This window comes from Podarcis melisellensis (assembly GCF_964234715.1).
Source record: "Podarcis melisellensis genome assembly, chromosome: 2".
NCBI classification, from domain to species: domain Eukaryota; kingdom Metazoa; phylum Chordata; class Lepidosauria; order Squamata; family Lacertidae; genus Podarcis; species Podarcis melisellensis.
In genome coordinates, this window is record NC_138529.1 from 64,322,316 (window position 1) to 64,349,767 (window position 27,452).

Genomic DNA, 27,452 nt, shown 5'->3' on the forward strand with positions numbered 1-27,452 from the left:
GACGCACCACTGCCTCCTTCAGTTCCCCTGGGAATATCCCGGTGCCAAGGGACAAATTGATGATATCACCCAGGGGGGCCCGCACCTCGTCTGGACACGCTCTAATCAGCCATATTATAATGATGTCATCAGCATGTGGAACTACACCAGGCATAGGCAAATTCCCATCATCCCTGACCACTGGTCCTGTTAGCTAGGGATGATGGGAATTGTAGTCCCAAAACATATGGAGGGCCAAGTTTGCCTATGCCTGAACTACACTGTCTAGATCAGCCTTTCCTTAAAATTGGGTCTCCATAAGTTGTTGCACTAGGATCCCTATCATTCTTAGCCAGCAAGGCCAGTGCCTAGGGATGATGGGAGTTGTAGTTCAAGAACATCTAGGGAGCCAAAGTTGAGAAAGTCTGGTCTAGACTCTAGGGGATGGTGCCAAAAAAGCAACTGAAATAGAAAATGCAGTAGCTGGAAACAGTCATACACAAAATTCAAAAGAAGTACATTGCTAAGTTGCCCTGTAAAAATAAACATGTATAAAATTTGGCACAGCCATTTTCATGAGTCAGCTAAGGAGTACATGGCTTCTGCTATGACTGTTCATCAGCATTTTGCTGTGTAATAAAATATTTCCTCCCCAGTAGGTCTGTGTATTGATCAGAATAACTAAAAAGCATGAGGTCTGCTGATGTTTCCAGTGTGCCTGATTCCAGTGGTTATAGTTTTATGATCCTGCATTTTTCTTCACTAATCAAGCTAGAGATGACACAAGACAAGTTACCTTAAAGAACTCTTTCTTTGCCGTTGCTGGAAATAAATTATGACATGCAATTTTTTAAAGTCCCCCATGTGTTTTTTGTTGGGTCCCCAAATCTAATTCAGAGTATTTCCTTGAGGCCTGACCTGTTTCTGTTTAGCAGAGATTTAATCTTTTAGCTTGTGAGTACAAGCTGTTGACAAAATAGCATTCTTATATGTTGAAGCAAGGCTTAGCAATGAGAGGACATTTTAATAGTGTAATGCAGAATAATCAATTCTCCTTGAGGGCACAGATCAATCCTATCTCTGTCTGGATAACCATCACATGCAAAATGCATAATCATGGAATGGCATAACAATTATGGGAAAGGGTTGGACCTACTCTTGTAATGTAGTTGCTAATTCTGAGCTATGAGCCAGGAAGTTGCTGTTTTAATGTATCCTTAGCTGTACACCCAGTTGGTAGCCAGAAGAATTCTTACAAAAAGTCATGTTGTTTCTGATAGCATTTGATTCAAATGTAAAAGTTAAATTGGCCATCTGAGGCGGCCTTCTCCTGGAAATTGCTGGCGTTGAATCCTTTTGTTATCTTATTAACAATCTGTTATGTACAGCAAACATCTTTCAAGAAGCAGCTCTTAGCAAGTTCTCCTGTTGCCAGTATAGTCCAACCAAATCACAGGACAAGGTCTCTAATTATGTAAAAGAAAACAGATGAGATCGGATGAACCGCCAAACGAATGATCTATGTGTCTTGGATCTTTTGTTTGGTTGGTTGTTTATCTGTTTAAAGTAAAGGTAAAGGGACCCCTGACCATTAGGTCCAGTCGTGACCAACTCTGGGGTTGTGGTGCTCAACTCGCTTTATTGTCTGAGGAAGCCGGCGTACGGCTTCCGGGTCATGTGGCCAGCATGACTAAGCCACTTCTGGCGAACCAGAGCAGCGCACAGAAACACCGTTTACCTTCCCGCCAGAGCGGTACCTATTTATCTACTTGCACTTTGACGTGCTTTTGAACTGCTAGGTTGGCAGGAGCAGGGACCGAGAAACGGGAGCTCACCCCGTCGCAGGAATCCGAACCGCCAACCTTCTGATCGGCAAGTCCTAGGCTCTGTGGTTTAACCCACAGCGCCACCTGCGTCCCGTTCATCTGTTTACTTTCCTGCAAAAACTGATGTGACAGGATTGGAGGCATGGAGGCATGTGGCAGAAGCCAAAGGGTTTGATCAGCCAACATCTTCCAAGCTAACATCACTAACGCAATTGAGAAGAACAAGGATATATATTACTTCAACATCCTCCTCCAAAGCATTGTGAGTGGAGAGCCAGGAACAAACAGCATGGTCTGACAGTGACTTAACTGCTGCTTACCCGGATGGTACATAGAGAGGGCAGAGCAGTGATGGGGTGAGGGCTGTGCAGGAGCACTGCTGGGGCTAATTCAGCACTCCCACTTGTGTGCCAACACAACTGCAACCTTGCTGCCACCCTACCCCCCCCATCACAGTAAGCAACAGTGACAATGCTGTCAGGAGGGCAGTGGCATAGCACTGGCCAGCTGCTCCTATTAAGACCCCCAGTAAAAACCACTCCCCTGATTATAAGCGAGACCTGTCAGTCACAAAACAGCTATCCTTCCCTTTTCTCTTCACCCTGGCATTTTCAAGCATGGAGAGAAATGCTTTTCTTTTAACAGACATACTAACCCTATTCACACATGTGTGATGCCAATAAAAGGTTTGATGATGATGATTACTCACATGCAGGGCATATGTTTACACAAGAATGGGACCATATTTTTAGCCCCATCCTTGACTTTGCATCTTCTTCCTGGAGCACTCATGAATTGCATGCAGCTATCTGTAAGGAAAGCTCAACACCTCAAGGCTCCTGTTTGTTGGTAGGAGTTCTGCATTATAGAGACACCCCACAACTGAGTGTCCCAACTGCAGGGGCCCTTACGGATGCTTGTGTGCTAACTTTTCTGCATGCATAGAACTAAAAGCTTGACCTTACCTCTAAGTCCACATAGGTAGTATTCTACTAATGAGCCCTGTGAGCACAATAATTTCTGCTTATGCGACAGGACTTCCCCTCTCCCCCCATGCCCTTCCCAAATCTGCTCCCGAGGTTTGAGGAAACACTAGAACAGAGCAGGTGCTTGGGGGGAGGAGAGAGGGAGAAGATCCTGTTGTGTAAGGATAAATCCTTGTGCTGACAGAACATTCACCTTAGTGTTTTGTTGTTATGCAAAAATAATGCACATATAGACTCTTGTTTGCATCCCAATTACTGAAGCAGCACAGATTGCTCCAGAGGTCCTCAATTTGGTTTGGGGCACTTCAGAAAGACTCCACTTCAACTCATACAAGCCCTAAATATGTCCAAAGTGGTCTACTTTGATTTGTATTTATCCAAATCTGTGGCAAATCCCTAGTATCTAGAACTTGCTACACAGAGGTGGATCTATTAAGTCACAGCATTTCATGATGAGATACTAGTTACATCCTGATCCCTTCACTATAATTCGACAGTCCTACAGTATCAATGTCATGAGTATTGTCATTGCTATAGTCAAGGTTTATCATTGCAGTTATTGCTTCATAATTCCCATCCTCATAATGATGTATTTTCTATATCATAATTATCAACAAAATTGGGTAAGGTCTTTAGGATATGAATGTGGAATCCATGTTGTTATCATTCTAATTGTAGGCATGATGTGCAGGAGATCAACCATAATTTATGTTATTGCGGAAAGTCACCAAAGCTTACAAACATAGTTGGATGAGTAATATTGGACTCTACAAAGTGGAAGAGGAGACAAATCCATTATTCATTTGCTTGCTAGCTTGTAAACTGGGCCAAAAGTATTTGTTTCAGCTGTGTTAACATTTGTCGAGTTCCCCTGGCCATATGCTGTGCAAACAAGCCTTTCCAAGACTTCTTGTCCCAGACAATTGTATTCAAGGAAAGGTGTTTTTCAGTTCCTTAAAATCTTTCCCTTTTTTGTTTTTGTTTTTTGAGGAAAGAAGAATTTAAGTGTTCCTAGCAGAGGCAAGCAATCCGTAAAACTCTTTCTAGATTGACTCTGGTAAGGTTCTTCAGGTCAGATCAATCAGTTTGCTGGCTATTCCATTCCCATTGTCCTGAATGTACAATGTGCTAACGGAACAATTATAGTTTCAGCATCAGCAATACTGAAGACAGCACTGCTGGACTATTTTTCAGTGACAATGCATGTCACTGAACTATACACAGTTGGCTGTTTCCTGATTTGAACCTAGGAACACATATAAGGTTGTTTCCTCTTTAGTTACTAATTTGGCAAAACCATAATTCCACCTCACCTAACAGCTATCTCTTCCTTCTGATTGCTAAACATTTACTAGTACAGTACACTCACTTTAATGTTTCATCTAGTCCAACCCCCTGCAGTGCAGGAATCTTTCTCCCAATGTTGGGCTCAAATTCATGATCCTGAGATTAAGAGTCTCATGCTCTATGGACTGAGCTATGATTTGCATCCAATGTGTATTAAGTGCTAAGTGTTTTGAGACCAGCAGATACTAAACAGAAGAATTGTCTGACACATTTAATAAACTATCCTTTATATCTGGTATGCTGCTCTAAAGAACATATTATTAAAAATTATAAATAGCATCAAAGAGAACAATGTTATTTTAAACAGTTTGGTCATGGAAAGAGATCTAATAATTTATAGACATGCTAACCATTATCTCTTCCATTAAACTAGCACAGAAGTTTGCTTCAGAGGTATTATTTAATTTTATTTCTGGAAATACAAGTTCAGAGACAAGGCTGTGTTCAAGTCTGCCTGAACTAAGTGATGCTCTAAGTGCTGTTTGTGGAAGATGCCAGTGTAAAGACTTAATTGCCTGTAACAGGCATCCCACAATAAAGAGTACCTTAAAAGCTGGGACCAGTAAGAGAAAACACATCATAACAGCTGTTCAAAAACCTGAGCAAATAACATGGTCTTCACCTTGCACCAAAAAAATCCCCATGGAGGGTCCAGGCACCCACAAATTTTGGTGCCAGGGCCATTGATTCTGCATGGCACCCATGGTTTTGGGTGCCCACGGTCACAGGGCCAAGTTGGCACTCTTGCCTCCAAGTGTTTCTATTTTCTAGGGCCAGCCCCAGATTTACAGAAGCCAATTTCCTGGAATATCCTGCTTTTCCTTAGGACATCTCTATTTTCATCAGAGAAATATTGGATGGTATGGTAGGTCGTCCCTGTTTTCATCAGAGAAATGTTGAAGGGTATGGAGGTATTCGACCCCTGAGCCATCTGAAGGCAGTCCTGTATAGGGAAGCATCTTAATGTTTAATGTTTTATTTTGCTTTTATATATGTTGGAGTGGCTGGGGCAACCTAGTCAGATGGGCAGGGGTATAAACAGTAATGTTACTATGTATTATGGAACAGGATGTCGGAGGAATGTGGGGAGGATAGCCTAAAAAAAAGTTAGGCTAACATTTAAAATGGCAAGAGCTGGACTGGTAAGTTCGCTGAGATAAACTTAGTCAAGCGCTACCATATCCCGTGCTTGTGTTATTTTATTTTATTTTATTTTATGAGGAAACCCTCGCCTCAGCTTCCACTCGGGCCGGTGAGCGCGCGCGAGATTCGCTTGAGGAAAAAAGAGGGGCTCGCCAGGTGCTTCCCTTCGCGCGCGGGCGGGCGCGCGCGCTACGGAGAGGTAGCGCTTCGCTCCTGCCCTCAGCATCTTGCAGCTCGAGGGCCGCGCCGCTCTGTCTCTCCTCAGCTGCTTTACTTCGCAAGGCTCAATTGGCGGAGCGGGATTCCTGGAGTTGGCAGCGAGGGAAAGTCCCGGTTCCACAGCGTGAGGCAGAGAGCAGACGCGCGCGCGCGAGAAAACACCCTGCGCCGCCCCTCCCCTTGCTATTCCTTGGCCCGTTGGCGCGCGCGCCAACACACACACACACGCGGAAGACGCGGCACGTGGGAGGCTCCGAGGAGGCTCTTCTGTTGCTGCCGCCCCTGCTGAGGCGAGCTTGGCGTTCAAGCCGCCGCTGCCAACGCTCAGCTTCGCCAGGAACCCCGCGAGCACGAAGCGAGGAGAGAGCACTGGAAACGCCGGCAGGGGAGGGCGCGCGGCACGAGGGGAGAAGCCTGGCAGCACCGAAGTGAGGCGGCGGCGGCGGCAGGCTCGGTGGTGAGGCGAGCGGGAATCTCCCCTGCCTTGCCTTTCCTCACAGCTTGCCGGCCAGGCGGCGGCGGCGGCAGCTGCTGGATGTGCGCTCTGCGGCGCAATGCTTCGCCGCGCAGGGAGGCGGCAGGATCCGGCTGAGTCCGGCACGCGCTGCTGAGCTGAGGCAGGGGCCGGCGGAGGGAGAGCGGGGGGCGCTCCGTGTATGCAGCACCCGGCCGGGAGAGGATGCCCCGTCCTGCGCGCGCCTGAGGACTTCTCCCGCCGGGACCTGGCGAGGCGAGTGTTGGCCAGGGGAGCCGTGGCCAGGCTTGGCTGCCCCGGCTTGGTCAGCTGCTGTCCGGCGGTGCTGGCTCCACAGCAGGAGGCACCATGATCTCCTAAGCGGCTCGGGGGAGTCTGGCTCGCTTTCTCTTTCTTTCTTTCCTCCCCCCACCCCACCCCCTCCGTTCCAATGGAATTACCCGCCACCGCCGGCTGGAGTTGGAGCTGCTGAACTCGTGTTTGCTCGGCGAGCTCCAGAGCGCCGGCCAAGAAAGGAGTGCACGTTTTGCTCCGTCCTGGATGCTTTCAGAGGGGATCGGCTGGAGCTGGCAGAGCCTCGAACCACAGGGGTGGGGTGAGTACCTCGCCTTGAATGGGAGGAAGTTGGGGGGGAGGAGGGATACAAGGCTCTCCCCCCTGAACCCCCTGTAGTAAATGACACACACCCTACACACTTCGCGCTAGATCCTAGTGCATCCATCGTGTTGCTGCTGTCCAGTTGCACTAAGTTTCTTGGGATTTGCAGTGACTCCCTGCTTGGCACATTCTGGGTACCATAAAAGAGAGCAAGAACTGTCTTCCTGCTCTACCAGGCGGTTCCTAAAGCCGTGTGTGTGTGTGTGCGTGCGCGTGTGCTGGAGTGTGTGGCTTCCTGATTTGCATTCCAAGAGGGAGAAGCGAGTCTCTCATGAGCACTGATGGGATGTTGTAATTCTCTGTGGCGAACGCCATCCAAAGGCATTTTCCAGCAAGCCTTATCCCCCATTTCGCCCCTTAGAGGAGTTTGGAAACAGTCGTCCTGGGTTTAGATGACAGTATCAACAGCAGAAGTAAAAAGCTGCATGTATAGTATGAGTACAACAAGAGAGGTCATTGCACTGGTGAGCAAATCAAAACTATCACATCGCTACCAGAGTAAGGGAACTCTTGACACAGGTGCCTTTCCCTTTTTTAATTTGAAAAGGCTAATCCAGGTGAAGAGGTTCAGGCAGTGGTTCTTGTTGCTACCCATCAACAAGTGGATTTTTTTTTTTTTTGACAGATGAGCAAAAGAGCTTCCTTTCCAGTAGTGTGGCTGGTTGAGAAGTGTCATAGATTCAGGCTGCATCTTAGCAGAGGCAAATAGAAAAGCGTGACTTGCCTATCTTTTTAGTCGTGCTCATATATGTGCTGTCTACAGATGCCACATTTCTGATGGTGCACTGCTGTGAAACAGAAAACACTCAGCTGAATCTCTTTAATTGTCTTGGAAGGGTGACACAAACTTTGGGGCAGCCAAACTGCCATTTAGATTGAAGGGATGGAACTAGATTGCAGACAAGGGGTTTCATAAGTGTATGTGTGTGTTTTCTTGCTTTCAGAACAATGTTATGCTGCAGCAGTAACCATTCTTGGAAAATAATAGCCTTTCAGTCATAAAATCTTTCAACCATGAATTGTAGAACTCTGAATTGCTGACCGTTTTTTTGATAACACACCTAATAATTTTCTGATGTCCTGCTGAAGTTGTAGTTGATTCAAGAAGATTGCATGTGAAATGTAACACCAAGAAAGTGTATCATAGTCTTTTCTTTATTATTGTTGTTGTTGTTTTGGTAGAGTAACATAGTAAAGAAGGGGAAAATGATACAAAATACTGATTTGTAAATAAAAATCTCAAAACATTTAGGGCTTAAGTATAAATATGTTCAGGTCAGTTCATTCTATTCTAGCATTTCTGGATTTTTGCTTTGTATTTCAGCCGTTGTCTGTCATTTTAAGGCATGGCAAGATCTATGTTGAATTGTTTTGGTGAAATCTTGCCAAATGGCTTAGAAAGTATAATGTCAGCACCATATCCAGGCAGCAGAGACCATTATTGGAATAATAGTGGTAGAGTACTCTTGTGGAGTAAATGATTTGTTTTCTCTGAAAAGTTGTAACAAGTGTAGAAATCTTGTTGCACGCTTTCCCTTCAAAGAGTCTTGGCAGTGCTCTGTGAAGGAAGCACCATTCATGCTGGTTTTGTGTTAATTCTTCAGCCCATGACCATTGTATTTGGTTAACAGAACAATTCTAAACCCTGATTTGTGCTGCTGGAAGGCTTAAGAATAAGGTGGGAGTCTTCCTGTGCCATGTTGTGCAAGTAGGGAGGGTGGGCTCTGCTGCCGTGAAGGCTCTCACTGTACCTGCCGGAACTGTGGTAGAGCACACACTACTGCCAATGCTGTTCCGTCATAGCCCCCCCCCCCCCACCAAAGGAGCATAACAGGGATTGTGGGGTTGTGGGTGCAGCAGGGCTGCCAATGGATCTGTTGGACCCAAAGCTGACATATTTCTTGGACAGGAGCTGGCATTGCAAAAAATAAAACAACTGCCCCCACTTTCTGACCTAGATGGTGTGAGTGGTAAGGCTTTAGGTCTTCTATTTCGTTCTTCCCTGATGCTCACGGTCTTTTAACTACTCACTAAGTTTCAGAAGTTATACTGCATTTGTCAACAAAGGATCTTGGCTCTATTTCACAACTTGACACCCTGATGGATCTTTGGATGAAATCATGAGTAAAATACTATTGGCAAGTAAAGTGTTCAGTTGACTTTGAAGTCAAAATGCAAAGGAGTGGTTTATCTCTTTTATTTTTGTAGTAGTGTGGCTTAAGCAGAAGTTGGCTAACTCATCTTTTTTCCTTTTGCCTCAAACACCTTTGTTTTCTTCAGGCTCAGTTCTTGAAAAGCCCTTTGCTTTTGGAATAAGGATTTGGGCATTTGCTCACAATTTTAGAAAGCATTATATATTTGTTTTAAAATGTGTTGTAGCCCTATCCTTGATTGTTCTAATATTTACTCAGTAGGATTTATTTAAAAATAGTTGTGCATAAGATCACAGCCTTAGACATTGAAGATACCTATTATTGTAACTGATCACTTTTGTTTTGACTTCATTGATTATGTATTGTGCATGTTTGCTGTGAACTCCCACTGAATTCAGCTGCATATACTTCTAAATAATTATGTTTAGAATGTAGATGTAGTTATAGTTCCAGTGGAACAGTGGTGCCTTCCTGGCTGCAATGACACATTGCCCATGTTGCAGCATTGATGGGAGTATTTGGAGGAATCCTTACTAATAATCAGACATAGATTGCAGAACTGGATGAATGCTGCAGAAGCATTTTCTTTACCCAATCTCCTATCATCTCTTTCCCAAAGATTCTGCGACTTTAGGCTGTTGCAATCAGAGTGGCAATAGCACACTCCGTGTTGAAGGCTACCTCTGTTGACTTAGCAGAGAAAGTTAAATGTTTAAGCTATCATTGGGCTCGCTTGAAGACTGGCTAGTCATAAAAGTTTAGGGCAGTTTTTGTGAAATGTTTTCCTTGCCCAGTGCAATGTGGTGTTTATGGTATAGTATGGCAAAAAGAAATGGACTAAATTCTGCTTTACATCTGTGAATATTAATCCTCGGCTACGCTTTACATTATACAAGCAAATGATCGTGCCTGAGAGCTGATTCATGCAGCCATTTTTTCCCCTAGGAGGCATGCATACTGAAGCTTTTTTCAATCTCGATTTGGGCATGTTGATTTTGTGCATGTTTGTTTTGATTTGCTGCATCCTGAAATATCTTCTCAGAGGATGTTTAATCACAGCACACTCTGTTTGATCTGGAAAATAATGGTGCTCTCTGAAAACTGGCTCAACAAACTAGCTGAGGACACAACTCTTCATCCATTTCTAGCCAAGTTTAAATCCTGTTGGATGCTGGGCAACCTTTAGATGAGTCGTTCTAAAGTAGAGAATGACATACAACAGACAGCAAGCTGTATTGGCAGTAACAAGGTCTTAAATCTAAGAAAAATGATTTAGGCTGCGGTCATATGCCCATGTAATCCACTGGGATTAAGTGGGATTAAATTCAGTGGGATTTACTTCAGAGTAGACATGTAGATTATTGTGCTGTTACAAATTAACTGATTAGTCAGATACCACAGAATTTAGGATAGCAGGGACTGATATTGAGCATATTCAAAACTCATATCCTTAGAATACCAGTTAGGACCTAGGAACATTTGGTTGTAAATCCTATAGGAATTTGTTCTCTTTCTCCAGCCTTTCCACTTTTACTGAGAAAACAGGCCTTTAATCACTTCAGTTACGAAAGCTCAAGGTCCATATAGATAACTGAGGTGTGATTGATATATATTGTGTTCCAGGACCCATTTAGAAGTGCTGCATTGTTCCCCAGGCTTTTTGTTTATACATTTTTTCTGTTTACACATCATACTGTTTCCATCATACATTACACAATGGTGAGGGTCCCCTCTTCTTTGTGGTTTAGGATGAGAACAGGCTCCGGCTTGTGGGCTGGATCCTGACATCCCACGCGAGCCATTTTGACTGGATAGGGCTGCTGACCAGCAAGTCACAAGCTGTTATATTGCTGACAGGTGATCCAGTGTAAAGAAACCCCAACAATTTTGCAGGAGCCAGTGATGCAAAAGCATTTACAGTTTGGGGTAAAGCAACTAATGAACCGAATTGGCACCTACGTCAGATCTAATTTAGCCCATGGCCTGAAGGATCAGCACTCATAGTTTAGGACAGGCATAGACAAACCTGGCCCTCCAGTTTTGGGACTACAACTCCCAGCATCCCTAGCTAACAGAACCAGTGTTCAGGGATGATGGGAGTTGTAGTCCTAAAAAACATCTGGAGGGCTGAGATTGCCTGTGCTTGGCTTAGGATATGGAAGAATGGTAAGATGAGGGTCTCTTCCCAGAGGTGGTGGGTAGGTTTTATTGAAATGCCTCATATAGAGGTATCTTTTTTGAACCAGAGTAGGACCCTGGTGAGGCTTCATCTTCAGAGAGATAACAGCTGTGCCTGTACTTTGGAGTTAGCGTGGTTTAATGTGGCTTGTGTGAGTGGCTACAGCTGAGGGTTTTTTGCTGCTAATTCTGGACAGGTGGTTGTATTTTATTGTTCAGCTCTATTAATGTGCTTTGTTAGTAGGCTGTTTAATATTTAGTGCAATTTTGAATTCATTGGAATGAGAGGCCTTTGATGGTTTGATTGTTAGACTTATTTAAACTTTACTGAATTGTTCGAAATGAAGTGCTAGAAATGAGATTTTATCTTTTTGCTCCATACTGCATTCTTATTAATGTATTACTTTGCTGTGTGTCTAGATTCAGTCTCAGTATTTTATTTTATTTTGCTGAGCTTTAGTATGAATTGTTAGTGGATTGTCTAGCCTTAGTGTTTTTTGGCATGTCTGTCTATCTCGAAAGACAATGGAGTGCATCTGGGGTGTTCGTGGAGTCAAACCGCTGCATTAGCACCACTGAAGTGACCTTCCTGAGGTGCAAGTCTGGGCAGTGTGTATGGAGGTCCTGGGCTGCCCAGATGACAAGACCTGCCAACCCCCAGCCTTGCTGATGTGGTCCAAAGGAAATCAGAGCAATACATTTTGCACTAGCATGGCTACAGGAGTCACCACAAGGAGCCACCCAACCATTTTAGGGACTCTACTCCAGATTTGTGTAGGTTTTACTCCTTGCCTTAGTGTAATACTGAATTTATTAACATGAAATGTTTTCATGCATTTGTTGAAATATGGTCCGATGCTGATATTTCGCCAACATATTTTGAAGTGTTAATGAATGGTATTGGAATGTTGCTCTTATAATTTACCAGGAGTTGCTTTGGGTGTGATTTACCAAGAAAAGTTGCCATACAAATAAACTTTGTATTTAATATGTTAATTGGTTTTTAAAATGTAGCACAACAACATTAAACAGACATATTCTCAGTTCCATCTTCCCCATTTTGGTTTTTATACGTTAATGACTTGAACTTCAGATTTGGGACTAAAAAAATACATTCTCATTTTGCTCATGGATCAACCATATTTCCAAATTGTATACTAGTGGATTTTGGAAAACAAAGGAAAGAGATAACTTGAAAATTGTCCACATATCATGCTTTTTTCAGAACATCCTGGATCTATACTCAGAGGCCCATACAAAAAACCCACACTTGATGATTTTGATTGTTATTTATGTGATTGTTTTTACAATCAATTTCATTTTTTTAAATTATCTCAAAATGTTTAGTGTAGGTGGGTGGGATTCACCTGTCCACCCTCATCAGTAGATGTCCTGTGCAAGGCCTTCCACCTGTGCAATGGGGCTTTCCCCATCTCCTCCCCCCAGCACCCCCTTACCTTGGTTCACAATGGTGGTGTCAGGTATTGTATCATCTGAAAAACAAGAATTCTTGCATAGACAGAATGATTGAAAGAGTGTTACTTTCCCTATTTGAAGGGATAAAGTTGACCATGAAAGCTTACAAAGTTATGTACAATAACTAGTGGGAGGGAAGTGTTGCTTCTCAATAATTTAGGGATACATATAAAATACTGTAGCTCATCTTAAGAGTTGCTGCAAAGGGAATCTCTGTTCTCCACCACAAGAATGAGTTTCAAACCTTTATTGGAAACAGTCTTAAAATAGTTACTTTGAAATTAATTACTTTTTAAATTAATTAATTTTAATTCTTTATTTATTTGTAACACATTGCTGTTTATAACAAACAAGCAATGTGATTCAGACTTCTTTTTAGTCCTTAACACAGGTCAATAAACTTTCCTTTCTTCAGCTCCAGAGGGAGATCCTAAGCCAGTGTTTCCCAACCTTTTTTGGGCAAAGGCACACTTGTTTCATGAAAAAAATCTCGAGGCACACCACCATGCCAGATGGGGAAAGGTCACTTTTTACTTATGTAAAAAAAAATAAAAAATAGTAACAGCATAGAAGGTAGAGAAGGTAGGACTCGAACCAGTGGATTCACGTTACAATAAAGATTTTGACTAAACATGGGAAAGAACTTTCTGCTGGTAAGGGCTGTTCAACAGGGGAATGGTCTCCCTCGGGAGGTTTTTCCCTTCTTGGAGGTTTTTAAGCAGAGGTGGGATGTCTGTCTGCCATGGATGCTATGGCTGAGATTCCTGCACTGCAGGGGTTGTACAGTACTGGATAGCCCTGGGGATCCCTTCCAACTCTACGATTCTATTAGGATCCCTTTTATAAAAGAGAGAACTTTAATGGCACGGCCATTATTTATTTCGGCTTCTCCCAACGGGGCCACGAAGGATCAGAAAAGCTGAAGAAGAGACCCTTCCTCAGAGGAGGCGGGAGACCACCGGACCCGCCGAGGAGGGGAATCCGGCCGCCTTTCCCTCCAGAGCTTCGCCTTTTGCCCCGGCCAAGTTGCGCCGAGGGCGCCTTGCGGGCTCTGCGTGGCTTCAGGCGGAGCCTAGGAGCCACTTCCCAGCCTGGAGGGCAGGCTGTGCGCGGACCCCGCCACTCTCGGGGCGCGACCCAGACCCGGCTGCCTTCCACGGCCAGCAGAGGTAGGCCGCCGGCTTCTAACCCGGCGGAACTGGGGCGTCCCGGGCGCAGCGCCGCGCTCCCCGCTCCTCCCGCCCCGCCCCCTTCTCCCGGGTGCCCCCTCCCTCCTTTGTTCTCCGGAGCCCCGCCTCCCCCTCTGCCCCAGCTCGCCTATTGGCTCACGCAGCCGCCACTCAGGTGGGGGCCCGCTTTGGCCCCGCTCCCCGGCCGCCGAGAGAGAGTGGGAGCGTGCGGGGCGGGGCTGGGCGGCCGGGCGTCTCCTTCCCTGCACTGCTTCGGCCGCGTCTGCAGCTGCCGCGGGACCAGGCGGGAGGCCAGTCATGCCCAGACACTGCCAGCCGCTCGGAAGGAGCCGTCGCTCCGCCGGGCAGCGCCTGCCTGCGCGCCCCTCGCTCCCTGCGCCGAGGATGGCGGGGGCGCCGGGCGCAAGGCAGCGCCGGGGCTGCTGGGCAAGCGGCAGATGCTGATGCAGTTTGGGGAATTCCTGTCACAGGGAGCAAGGCAGAAGCGGATGACGGGGCACGTTCCCCGGGGGAGCGGGGCCGGAGGATTAGCCCGACTCGCCCGCCTCCCTCCCACGGCACACTAGGCAACGTCCGGCGGCACACTAGTGTGCCGCGGAACACCGGTTGGGAAACACTGTCCTAAGCAACTTGCTTGTTCATCATCACAGAGCTTCAAGGGCTGACTTAGAGCTAGGTTCTCAGGTTTCACCTTCCAGAAGAGAGAACTGTTTGGGTTTCTGGGATGAGTCATCAATTAGCATATTCCAGCCTCTCCTTGCTGCATTTACCTAGAGATGGTTTGCCTAATGCAAACCGCTTTGCATAACATTTTAAATGCAATGCATTCAAACGTAGCATTTTTTGTATATTAAACATAAATTTAAAACTTCAGTGGTACAACTCACATTTTGCATGTAAGAGGTTTGGGGCTTCTGATTAGGTATCTTGATAACAGGATATTTGATTAGATGGGCTTCTGGCATGAAACAACAGGGTTCTTATATTCTTAAGACTGCAATTTGTTCAATCTTTATTATAGAGATTATTCTTGTGACATTGTGATTTTTTCATGTTTGTCAATTCAGGAAGTTAAATAATTATTCTCTGTAATATTTAGTTGATAATATGTTGTACTTTGACTTGTGTAGAAATGCGTCGTGAGCCATGGGCTTGCTTGGAAGTCTTGATTCTCCCAAACCATGAAATATCGTGCTCCTTTTCCCCTGAGTGGTTGCACTTTCTGCTCCCTGTTGAGCAATAGCCATAGTTTACCTTCAGTCCAAATTGGCAGGCTGCATTTAGTGCTTACCCTCCTAACCAGAATTGAAAACCATGGCTTGATTTATTTATTTTTAATTCTTTATTGAAGGGCAAGTGCTTTCCACAGTCTGCCAAGTGAGGCAAACTGTGGCTAATATTAAACTGGAAAAGGGGAGGAAAGTCATGGGTAGAATGAGAGTGCATATAGTTTGGAGGATCAGCCTCTGCCCGTCACAGGATCAAGACTGTAAATTGTATGTGTACTAAAATACTAAGTGACTGGGTGTACTTTCTGTACAAGAGAAGTTCCTCCTTCATCATAATCAACTTATTCTGACTGCCAGGAGGAATGTGTATGTCACTAGTTCTTATATGCCATGGGTAGCTGGTAACAAAAAACTGAAAAGACAGCTTTAACAGGGCTCAGTTTTAAAATGAAAAACACTTATTCCGGCATTATTAAAATAGTAACTGACAAGCTGTTTTGTGTCCCCACCCGCACCCTGAAAGTTATTGACATGTTACTTTAGGCAGTATTGATGGCAAACTTTGATTTATGAGGAAATTGAAAATGGTTAAATTCTTATTTTAGGAATAAATAGAAATGCTTGACATCGCTACTCTTGCAGGCTCAAAGTAACTAGCAAATAATACATTATTTTTATTGTGATAACTGACATTTGGAAATAAAATGTTTATGCACCCGAAACTCTTGCAGTCTAAACCTTTTGTGGTTCATTTAAATGTTGAAAAAATGTTAAGATGGACAGTTTTAACATTACAATGGAAGAGAGGTCATGCCCAAGTACATGGCATGGAGCAGTGTTTCTCAACTTTTAAAAACCCATGCCCCCTTTTAGCAAACATAAAATCCCATGCCCCCCCCATTACTTTCTTTGACTTTCCAAACAGTGACTTTAAATTACATTTAAAAATTGGGTGTAATAATAAAAATGAACCAAAGTGCTCAATGGCTTTGAGGGAGAAGGTCATTTTTTCACTAGAGCTGCCAAATTATAGGAACTCTACTTTGATTCCAGGGACCCGGGTGGCGCTGTGGTCTAAAGCACTGAGCCTCTTCGACTTGCCAATCAGAAGGTTGGTGGTTCGAATCCCCACAACGGGGTGAGCTCCCATTGCTTGGTCGCAGTTCCTGCCAACCTAGCAGTTTGAAAGCACACCAAAAAGTGCAAGTAGATAAATAGGTACTGTTCCAGCGGCAAGGTAAACAGCATTTCTGTGCGCTGCTCTGGTTTTGCCAGAAGCGGCTTAGTCATGCTGGCCACACAACCTGGAAAATCTTTGCGGACAAATGCCAATGAGATGAGTCTTCTGTGACTGGACTTAACTGTCAAGGTCCTTTTCCTTAACTTTTACTTTGATCCCAGCCCGCCTACTTACTGGCATGCCCCAGAGTGACAAAGTCAAGAGGCTCATAACTACAAGTGTTGTGTTCCGATGGAAAAACAGGGCCCAACTGTCTGTGGAATTATAATATGCCACCAAAGGCTGAGTGGAGCCCAAGACCGGCTTTATAGTGTTGGCTGCAGAAGAAGGACCACAGGTTAAGTGGAAAGGAACAAAAATGTGGCACTCTTTTGCTGTGATTTTGCTTTGTAAATTAATGAAAGTGAATACAAATAAATGAAAGTGGTATTTTAAATTTTTATAGAAAATTGAATGTGTTCTAAGGGGAAGGTAGAAGTCAAGCTCTTCTCAAAATGTCAAGGAATCCTTATCACAATAACTTATCACACACACACCCTGAACTAGAGCAAACACACAAGGTTTGATAAAGATTGTGCAGCAGTTGAAAATATTTTTAATTACCTTCATAAGTAATAATGGAACACACAATACTTTTCTCGACTTCTTTTCAAACTCCACATTCCTTAAATAAAAGTGCAAAATTTGTTCATAGGTTTGCTGCTGTTGCTAAAGAAATGTCCTTTGCATATTTGATGCTCCCTTGTTAGAAGCAAACAGCTATCATATCCAACTGATTATAATGGCAAGAGAAACACCACCATAATGGGTTGGGTTTATTCACTACTGGATAATGAAATAATGAGTGTTAAAATTATGGCTGTTGAGGGCTGCAGCTACTGCTGTTTGAAGCACAGTGGAATGTGTAGGATGAATAGGCATTCCTGCAAACTTTGTTTGGCTAAGAGTTAATTAAAAGAGAAATGCTTTGAGCTGTAGACTCCTTTCCTGATAAAAAGCATTTCATAAAACTCTGTCCCACTCCAATAATTTCTGAAGTCTTTGAAAGACATGCATGGGAAAATGTTTTTCATTCAAGCTTTTCAATTGAGGCTTGCTACCAAAAATAAGACTTAAAGCTTCATTCTGAAAACTGTAGCCTTTATATGTACAGTAGAAAAAATTGTGACAACACTTCTTACAGTAGGAAAATCTGTAAAACCAGGTATGAAAGGCTTTGCCTAATTTGGAAAATAAGGTACAAGGGATTTCAAAGTTGGCTTTTCTGTGTGATATTGTATTGAAATCAGCTCCTTGCATATTCAGTCCTCTGGTGAAATTCAAGTCTGTGCAAAGCTGCAGTGTGTCACTTAAACCTTGTTTTCCTGGTCCAAGTTGTGTTTTAGGACAGGCCACAAGGATTGGAATGAAATTCTCATCCTTGTTAACATTGTCAGGGCTTGGAGAAGATTTAGCTCCAAGGTTAGTCATATAGCATGGTCTCATGGTAAAGATCAATGTGGAAAAAAATGTGTATCCAGTTGGAAAGTCAAAACTTTCTTTTGAATATAAAATAAGATGATTAATATGGACCATATTGCATGTATGACCATTATCTAATCTCATTTATATATCTCTGCAATCAAGTTATGACTGTTTGAGCTAAACTGTGCACTCTTTTATGCAAAAGTTTATGTTTAAACGTTTAAATGATATTGTTAATTGCAATATTGTAGGACATTGAAATGGATGTGCAACATATGTATTTAATGATAGGGTGCCATGAGATTCTCTCATCAGGAAACCACATTGTTAATTGTAAAGCACAATGTCTGCATGAGAAAACAATCTCTTCATAAATTTGAAGACACAGATGTGCACCATAAATTGACCTTTCAAGGGCCTAGTGAACATTTGGCTGTTGCAATCTTCTCGTTGTCAATTTCCCTTACTATTCAGGTTCATTGGTAAAGGCTTGGGACTAGAGTAATTAATTGCCACAAAATTATGTTTGTTGAAGATGTGATTGCAAGTCCTGGTACCACCTGCTATGTGTATTACATAATTTCCCACCCCACACATGGTTTTTATTCATTTCATTTTATTAGATATTAAAAACCAGTGAGATTACTTTGAGAGTCATCTGCCCAAACTAGTCTCTCTCTCATATCTTATTAATGAGAATCAGGGCCAATATCAGTAATGTGGCATGAAGCCCCACATGCTGTTACAAGCTTTAATTTTACACATAGCCTAAACCTCAAAGTGATTTTGCCTTCGTTTCATGTTAGAAATAACAAGCTTTATGAGAATCTCTTTCTCCTCTCTTCTGGAAAAAAGATACTTCTGAAATAAAAACCACTGACATCTAATGATATCATCATAGCTTAGAAGGAATGTGTATCCTGGAGACTTTTGTGGAAATTAGCAGAGGAAGGGAGAAATAATTTAAAGTAACACTGTCACTTATACTATGTTTCTACCTGGTGACCTGGTGCTTTCATTTCTGTGAGAAAATTAAAATATATGTTTTGTATTAATATGTTCGGATTATGTGTGTTGCTTTGAGGAGAGAAACAGAATTCCTTAATTTCAAAAAGTATTGTACCGATTGCTTGAAAATAAGGCAGTTGTGAAGAATTTGCATCAGATAGACTCTGGCTTGGACCCCGACTGGGCTTCCACTTACAGGAGTGTTCCATGAGTGGAATTGTGGCCATGTGGTGCTCATAAGTCTGATCCCCTTGTGACACACCAAAATCTGTTCTGAAGGGTTGGGTCAGCAAAATAGGCTCTGCAAGGGAAAGTGAGAATTGCTGATAGTTGGTTCTATCCTCCTGCCACAGGGATCCTTCATGTTCACAGATGCCCAGTTAGGATGCAAACCTATATATGCAATGAATGAAGAGAAGAGAAGCAGGGTATATTTAGACATGGGGATTTTTGTCTTAGTCGTCCTAGTGATAGTACTAGCACAATTTGACTAGACAGCCACCCTCCAACACATGGAAGAGAATGGGGACAGAGCTAGCATGCACCAGCCACTCTTTAAGTACAGGTAATTTCCCACTCTTGGCTGTCAACCTGAGGAAACCTGATGTGTAAATGGTAGTGTTTGTTTGCAGAGGACTTGTGCATCTTCAATGAACAGAGCATTTTGTTAGTGTTTTGCTTCTTTACCCACAAACATCTGTGGCTGTGTAGCTTAGTTGAGTATCACTCCTTGTCATTTTGGCTTGAACAGAGAACCTTGGAGACTAAAAGTGTATTGCAGGTTTCAATAATTTCACCAATACTGGTTATTTAACAGAAAGGTAGAAACCATATGAAGAGAAAAGCTTAATGGAGGCAGTCATAATGCTGCAAGGTCTCTGATCATGGTACCTCTTATAGGTGCCAACTTGCATAAAATTTTACCCCCTAATTATTTCATGGGAGGGGGCAAAGGGCCCCATAGAGTTGGCACCTCTGGTACCACTAATCCTAAATGTTGTACATAACCATCATGACCAGTGACCATTGTTGAAGTCACTCCTGCACACATGTTCTCACTTAACATTTCTTATGCTGTGATCATGGTAGCATACCGACACCCAAGTCAGTTGGTTGAATTGGAGATGTCTGGAATAATCACAAAACTTTTAAAGCAAATTTAAACCGCTTCGTATCCCACATTCTTAGCAACAATTAAGCTGAGTGGTGTTCCATAACCCCTTCTTTATTTATTTTTTAAAATGTTCAACTTACAATGCTATCAGGGCATATCCGGTATTGGCCTGAATATAAGCCTCACTTTCCCCTCAAATTCAGACTGAAAAGTTAAAGTGCAGCTTATATTCATGACCTTATGTTATGCGGCCAGGAGTGTGGCACAGCGGCGTCCGCTCTGTGCATAGTTCCCCATTCTCTCTCCCACAGCCGGGAAGGGAGAGAATGAAGAAGGGGAAAGGCCCCCAGCAACGCAGCACAATTCCCCCCCCCCCTGCCAGTAGGCAGCCAGGAGCAGGGAGGAGTGGAGTGGCTTATATTTGGGGGTTTTTTTCTCCCCCCTCCAGTTTTAAAGATGCAGCTTATATTTGGGTACAGCTTATATTTGGGCCAATGCGGTAGTTTATCCATATTGAAAGAATGGTAAAATTAAACTACCAAATGTCTGAACTCATTAGGACTATTCTGTCCCCATCAACCTCTGAAAATAGCACTTCCTTAGCATAAACTCCATTTTGGGTTTTTTATTGTTATCAAAGCACTTGAAGAGCACCAGGATTTGTCTGAGAAAGTGTCCAGCATGGAAACAACAGAAAGAAAGAAAGTCTTCTGACCACCAATACACAGAAACACTAGACAAGACAAGATAACAACTGTAAATTTTACATGTGCAAAAAATGTAATAATGAATTAAAACAATACAACTACAATAATAAAACACTACTCACATAAAAAACAAACTTCTCAGTAGTCAACTACAAGTGACAATCAACTAGTACATATGATGTTCTTGCAAAATATTGGTGGATAGAATAAATATAGTCTCTTGATAAAGGTTGTGAATAGTCATAAGCATTCTAATGAAAATAACTACTGAAAATAGCTAGATTTAGCTGAAAAGTTTTCTTCAGTGACATTTCTTAACATTCAGAATGACAACATCAAAATAAGTCCAGAAGTTGTAATTATTCAGACTTATTTTTGTTAAATTGCATATTGTTTTAAATCATACTTCTAAGATTGCTTTTCCTTGTACTGTATTCTTGCTTAATTAAAAAAAACACCCTTAATCCTTCTGACTGAAAATGGCATTTACCATGTATTGCAAAAAAAAAAAAAAAAATCTAAAACCTTCCTCCACTCAAACAAGTAGATCTGCATGTACTCTGGTGTAGTTTAGATAATCACCTAACAAGCAAATATCTGTTCAAAAACAGAATGATTCAATTTAAAATAACCCGTAAGCTTGTCCCGTATATAAATAAATGAATTAATGTTCATAAAAAGCCAGTTTTTCATTATAAAAGGAACACACCATATAATACAAAAAAATGCAGTGATCTTCTGTGCAAGCCAAGGGAGGCTCTCATTTCAGCCTGTGAACAAAGCCTGCTTCTCTCTGGTTCTGAGAAGAGCAATGACCATCTGTCCTGGGCAGGGAGGGGAAACTGATGTTCGGGACTCTGCTCATCACAGCTGCTTCCCCAAGTCTTGTCCTCCTAGCCTTGAGGATAAATCTTTGGGCTTACATAAGGTGATAGTTAAACAAGGATTTTGATTTGCATATCAAGCAATATCATTCTGTGGTGTCTGAATTCCACACTTTTCAGAAATTGGTTCAAAGAGATTTGAATGCTGCCTTTGGCAATTCCCATGTAAATGTGACTTGAAGCAAGGTTCCATTAACTAATTGTTGGCAGTTTGGCGGAAGTAGGTCACTGGACTTCTTGATTCTTGGATTCTAATCTGTTGCTGTTTTTTTTTTTAAAACTGAGGCACAAACTGAATACATTATATGTGCCAGTTGGTGGAAAGTATCACCAATTGCCTCAGGTCTCCCTCGGTTTCATTCCACTTGTATAAATAAAGAAAGCATTGCACTGGTTTTTCACGCAGCAGGGCTGATATTGGCAGTGGCACCTTGTTAAAATGAAGGACTGTCTATCTTATTACAGATAATGCGAGACAAACTACATTTTCTGCTTTCTGACAATACACTCTGCAGAAGATAAGGCCCTGAGAGAGTTATGTGTGAGTTTACAGTCCCTTTAATACCGCCTCTCGAAAACTGCAATATTTTAAAGAGTATTTTTGTTTGGAAAGGAGGGAATTGGAAAATGGACCTGAAATAGGAGAGTTATTTCATATGATAAACATGCCATGCAGAGAAGAAAGTTCAGTGAAATCTGTGTTCATAGGGAACAATATCGTCAAAGTGATTTGCACTATGAGGATCCCCAAGAATTTCTACCTTTAATTTAGTACAGAAGCATCTCTTTTACTAGAGCATTGTTACTTTTTCAGATGGCTGTGGCAAGGCTTTCTTTATCTTTTATAGTAAACTGGCAGTAGCCACATGAGTCAGTTAGTGACAGATGACCCCAGCTGTGACTGCCCTGAGGGTAGATACACCATCCCCTGAAGCATCCTTTATGACACAAAAATAAAACTTCATTATACAGAAACAACTTTGCTGGGGAAGCGACTCCAAGGGGCTCAGAAGGATGGCTTCACATGTTCCTTTTTCATAGAATCATAGAATTAGAAGAGATCTCGAGGGTCATCTTGTCCAATCCCCTGCAATGCAGGAATATGCAGCTGGCTTGTTTGGGTTAGAACCAGCAGCCATGGTGTTATCAGCACCACACTCTAAACAACTGAGCTAACTGAATTTCCCAAGTGATTAGTTTGGGAATTAGCGCTGCTCAGGCAAACAGCAAGACAGCCTAGAGCATGGGTCAGCAAACTAAGGCCCACGGGCTAGATAAGGCCCAATTGCCCTCTAAATCTGGCCCATGTATGGTCCGGGAATCGTTGCATGGATCGCCAGCACGTGTATTGCCAGCGCACACATTCTTTCCCTCTCCCTCACATGGCGGCGGTGGCACCTCCTCTCTCCCTCCCTCTTCCTGGCTTCTCTCCATCCTGCCTAGAGGAGGAAGGGGGCTGGGCTTTATTGCTGCCAGCCCCTCTCTGGAGCCCTTTCACTTTGCTCATCTTGCTGCTGCCGCTGCCACCAGCCCCTGCCGCTTGCAAGACACAGGAGCCGTGGTTGGCTGAGCGCCCCTCTTGAGCAGCCGCCATTTAAAGCAGCCCCTCTCCGGAGCCCTTTCGCATGCTGCTCATTGTTCCTCCGTCGCCATTCATTCCCTCCTAAAAAAATATAGTCCGGCTCCCCACAAGGTCTGAGGGACAGTGGACCGGCCCCCTGCTGAAAACGTTTGAGAACCAAGAGTCAGGCTGTCCACCTCAGCTGGTAGCACCTCTTCCGCTTGTGCTTTGAATGAGGTTTGATGCCTGATTCTGCTGCTGCTGTTCCACCCCACTCCCGAAACACCCCAGACTGAAGATTTGCCCTGCCTTTCTATGCACTCCTTTAAAAGGGCTTATTCTGCTATCAGCTCAAGGGCAGAGGTTCTCTTTTTACTCTTTTCCTGCAAGCAATGAATTATTTTGTTACAGAGGTGTTTTTGTTAGGTTCCTATTGTGAAACAGTTTTGTGCAATATTGTCTTCTGTAGAGGGATAGTGTGGATAGTAATATATTGTTGATGTTTAATGTATTTGTTTTTTTGCTTTTGTTAAGTGCATTGAACATCAGAAAGTAGCAGAGGAATAAAGTGACTGACGGACCAAAACTAGCAATAGACCAGATTCAGCTTGTGGGCTGCCAGGTTCCCACTGCTACTTTAAAATATTTCAGAATATCCAGTGTGCTTTACACCTGTCCTTTTCTTCCTTGTTTATTTAGAAACTCGCCATTTCTTAGGTCAGCAGCCTTGTAATTTCCTCTTTTATAATTGTGGCACAAGCTGTCCAAATAGCATCCTACAGTATAACTGAAGTTTGCTATTGCTAGTTGGACTATTATTGTTGATGCCGGCTCAGATGCTGCTCCCTCTTGATTTACATATCAACAGGAAATCAGAATAATGTTTGGGTTGAAGAATGTGTATATGTTTAGTAACTTGAAGAAGCCACTTTGAAGGAAATGTGAGAGGAGGCCTCACATACGCTGAATCCAAGGACATGTTTTCTTTATTCCGTTGTACACAATATAGGCTATAGTTGATTGGAAACACTTTTTTTGTTTCCTAGTTTGCTTTTTATTGCTTTTTTGTGTAGATCTGGTGGGGTGAGCTTGATGAAATATGTCTGTTTTTCAAAACAAAGAACATTATGTTGAAACTGAAATCCTCTTCCTGTTCCTGAGCATGCCTTCATCATTCTATGATGTTAGTTTAAGATTTGTCCTATTGAATTAATTTTTCTGGAGGTTGAAATTAGTAAATCAAGCATGGGCATAGCCAGGATTTTTGTTGGGAGGGGGCATGAATTTTGTTGCGGGGGGGGGGGAAGAACTGAGCTATCTGTGATGCAATTGGTCAGTTAAGTATATTTAATTACTTGGTTGGGGGCGGGGGGAACTCTGGCTAAGCCCATGAAGTCAAGGAGAGAAGTAAAAAGTGGGGGGGGGGGAGAGAATCTGTCACTTCCACTGCTGTACATCATGTAACAATGGTGAATCACAGCTCTGCTGCAGAGCTAGGTTAAACCCAAGACACAGAAGGGGTGTGTCTAGGAATCAACAGTGTCGAGGAGGGCACAGGGAATGCATTTCCTGTTGAAGAAACTACCGAAGTCATTTATATTTGGTTACCTACCCCATCTTATATCCTTTACAGGAATATTGTGTAAAGTATGGAGAGCAGGGCCCATTTGCAGATTTCTCCAGGGGTTCTTGTCCAGGGGATTACCGTAACTGAAGCTCAAATCTAAACTGCTGCAAAACCTTCATATGTATTGGGCTTGAGTTTGGTGCTGACTGAGTGAAATTTTATGTCTTGGCTGAATTCTGTTGGGATAAATTTGATTTAACCATCTACCCAGAGTGGTGGTTGTGGTGCATTCTGAAAGTTTATAAATACAGTGGTGCCTTGGGTTACAGTCGCTTCAGGTTACAGAGTATGCTAACCCAGAAATAGTACCTCGGGTTAAGAACTTTGCTTCAGGATGAGAACAGAAATCATGCGGTGGCAGCGGGAGGCCCCATTAGCTAAAGTAGTACCTCAGGTTAAGAACAGTTTCAGGTTAAGAACGGACCTCCAGAACTAATTAAGTTCTTAACCTAAGGTACCACTGTATATTAAGATGGTGATAGCCTGTGAACTTGATGGGAGTATGTGGACTCTTCTTTCTAGGAGGTTTTTAAACAGAGGTTGGATGGTCATCTGTCATGGGTGCTTTAGCTGAGATTCCTGCATTGCAGGGGATTGGACTAGAGGACTCTTGGGGTCCCTTCCAACTCTACAATTCTATGATTTAAATTGGCATTCATTGTAAGCCTTTTTGTCATATATGTGGGATGTAAATGAGTCATCTGGATATTTTTAAACACATTCACAGGACACTCTATTAAACAATTATTCTTGAAGCCAGGAGAAATTCCCTAGTATATAATTTAAAGAATAAGATGAGCACATCCTTAGGCTATTTCCCATTGATGTTATTTTTATTTGTATTTATTGCTTTTCTCTGATTCTTTCTGTCAGGCCAACTCTGGCTATTCCCCAGTCATTCCTTTCCCATCTCTGCGCTGATGGGAACATACTTTAAAAAGAGTTTGTTTAATTTTGGATATTTTTGTTAGTGTTACATCAGTGTTCTGATAGCTTTTTGAGATAGCAGCAAATACAGATGGGTCTTTAACATCAAGATTCAGATCAAATGCATGATATTAGAGAAATCATGAAGGATGTCACATTGTTGCTGTTTCTTTGTGCTTGTTGATAGTACATTCCTGAAGAATGAATTCCTGTGGAGTTGCATGTTAATAAAGTTATGTCTTTATTATTATTATTATTATTATTATTATTATTATTATTATTTATTATTATTATTATTTTATTATCAGTTTATTAAGTAATGGAGGACACCTGGCTTGCCAGTAGCACATTCGAAAAGGATCAAGGGGTCTTAGTGGACCACAAACTTCACCTGAGTCAATAGTGTGATGCAGCAGCAAAAAAAGCTAATGCTGTCCTAGTCTGAATCAACAGAAGTATAGTGCCCCAATCAAGGGAAGTAATAGTACTGCACTATTCTGCCTTCATCATACTACACCTGGAGTACTGTGTCCAGTTCTGGGTGCCACAATTTAAGAAGGATATTGACAAGCTGGATCTGGATGATTGAGGATCTGGAAACTTAGCCTTATGAGGAAAGGTTGAAGGAGCTGGGTATGTTTAGCCTGAAGAAGAGGAGACTGAGAGGAGATATGATAACCATCTTCAAATATCTAAAGGGCTGACACATGGAAAATAGAGCAAGCTTGTTTTCTCCTGCTCCGGAGGGTAAGACTCAAACAATGGCTTCAAGTTACAAGAAAGGGGATTCTGACTAAACATCAGGAAGAACTTTCTGACAGGAAGAACTGTTAGACAGTGGAACAGACTCCCATGTGAGGGGGTGGACTCTCCTCCCTTGGAGGTTTTTAATCACAGGTTAGATGGCCATCTGCCATGTATGATCTAGTTGAGATTCCTGCATTGCAAGGGGTAGGACTAGATGACCCCTGGGACCCCTTCCAATTCTATGATTCTATGGATGGGCAGGTGCCAACAGTGGGCATGGACAACAGAGGTGGGTGATGGGACAACTCCAGATAACAGGATGATAGCTGAGCAGTTCTAGATGAGGGAGCCTTAGAATGCATCTGGGACTTCATGACAATGAACTAGTCATGCTGTGTGCTGATGCTGGGTCTGACTGTGATCTCTGTGGTGTTTCATGTGCATTTTCTGTTGCAGCAGACTGACAAGTCAGGTGATAATTATTTTATTTGAATTGAACCAGCATAGTTACAGATTATTCAAAACATCTGTAGGATGTAATTAGCATATAAGTGTTTTTTTTAAAAAATGCCCTGGATATTTGATAAAACATTGTGACAAGCTGTCAGTGAATTGTACGTCACTTATAATCTAGAATTGTGAGATGAGCTGCTACCTTTACATTCATTTCAATCACTTCTGATTCCTCGTCAGCCCTCATGAACTTTAATATTTTTCAGGATATAGTTTATGAACTGTCCTGTTATCACCATTCAGTTATTGCCAGTCTACAGTACTGGATTTTATATTTCCATACTCCATTGAGTCTGCCATGCTAGGTAACGGTTGGTTCATGTGACATGTCAAAAAGATTCTTCTTGTCCCAGGTTAAGCCAGCAGGGGGTGATTTGTGTTTGAAGTGGGCACCTACCATTGCAATGTTGATGCTGAGATGTTTCACCTGCTAGAGAGCCTGTGAGCTTCTTAATCTCTTCACCTTCCTCAACTTTCAGGATCAATCCACATACCGTTCTTTTCTACCAGGCAATTTCCCCCCAGACAAGGCAAATGGTTTGATTAATGGCAGTTCTGAATGCTTTTCTCCTTCCTTGCTCCTCCTGAGAACTCAATTAAAATTATGTTGTTCTACTCTGTTTAAACAGAACGTGTAACCAGCTGAACCACTTAGCGTATTTTCACTATGGGTTTGTCAGATGTGGGAAGATACTGCATTAGTTTCCTAGGACCTCCATACACACCACCTCAGAGAGGTTACTTTGGTGCCGCTAACACAGCAAAAACGATGGAGGATGTAGCAGTTTTGAGATACAGTTCT

At 42.8% G+C, this 27,452-nt stretch overlaps 1 protein-coding gene across 1 annotated transcript in view; it reads left to right on the forward strand.

Annotated features, from left to right (window-relative positions):
- The first annotated feature begins 5,803 nt into the window (after positions 1-5,803).
- Positions 5,804-27,452, forward strand: part of SGCD (sarcoglycan delta) — a 371,263-nt gene continuing 349,614 nt past the window's right edge. Inside the window, exon 1 of the mRNA XM_081901134.1 lies at positions 5,804-6,570. The gene's annotated coding sequence lies outside the window, so the exon portion shown is untranslated. The remainder of the gene's footprint in view (positions 6,571-27,452) is intronic.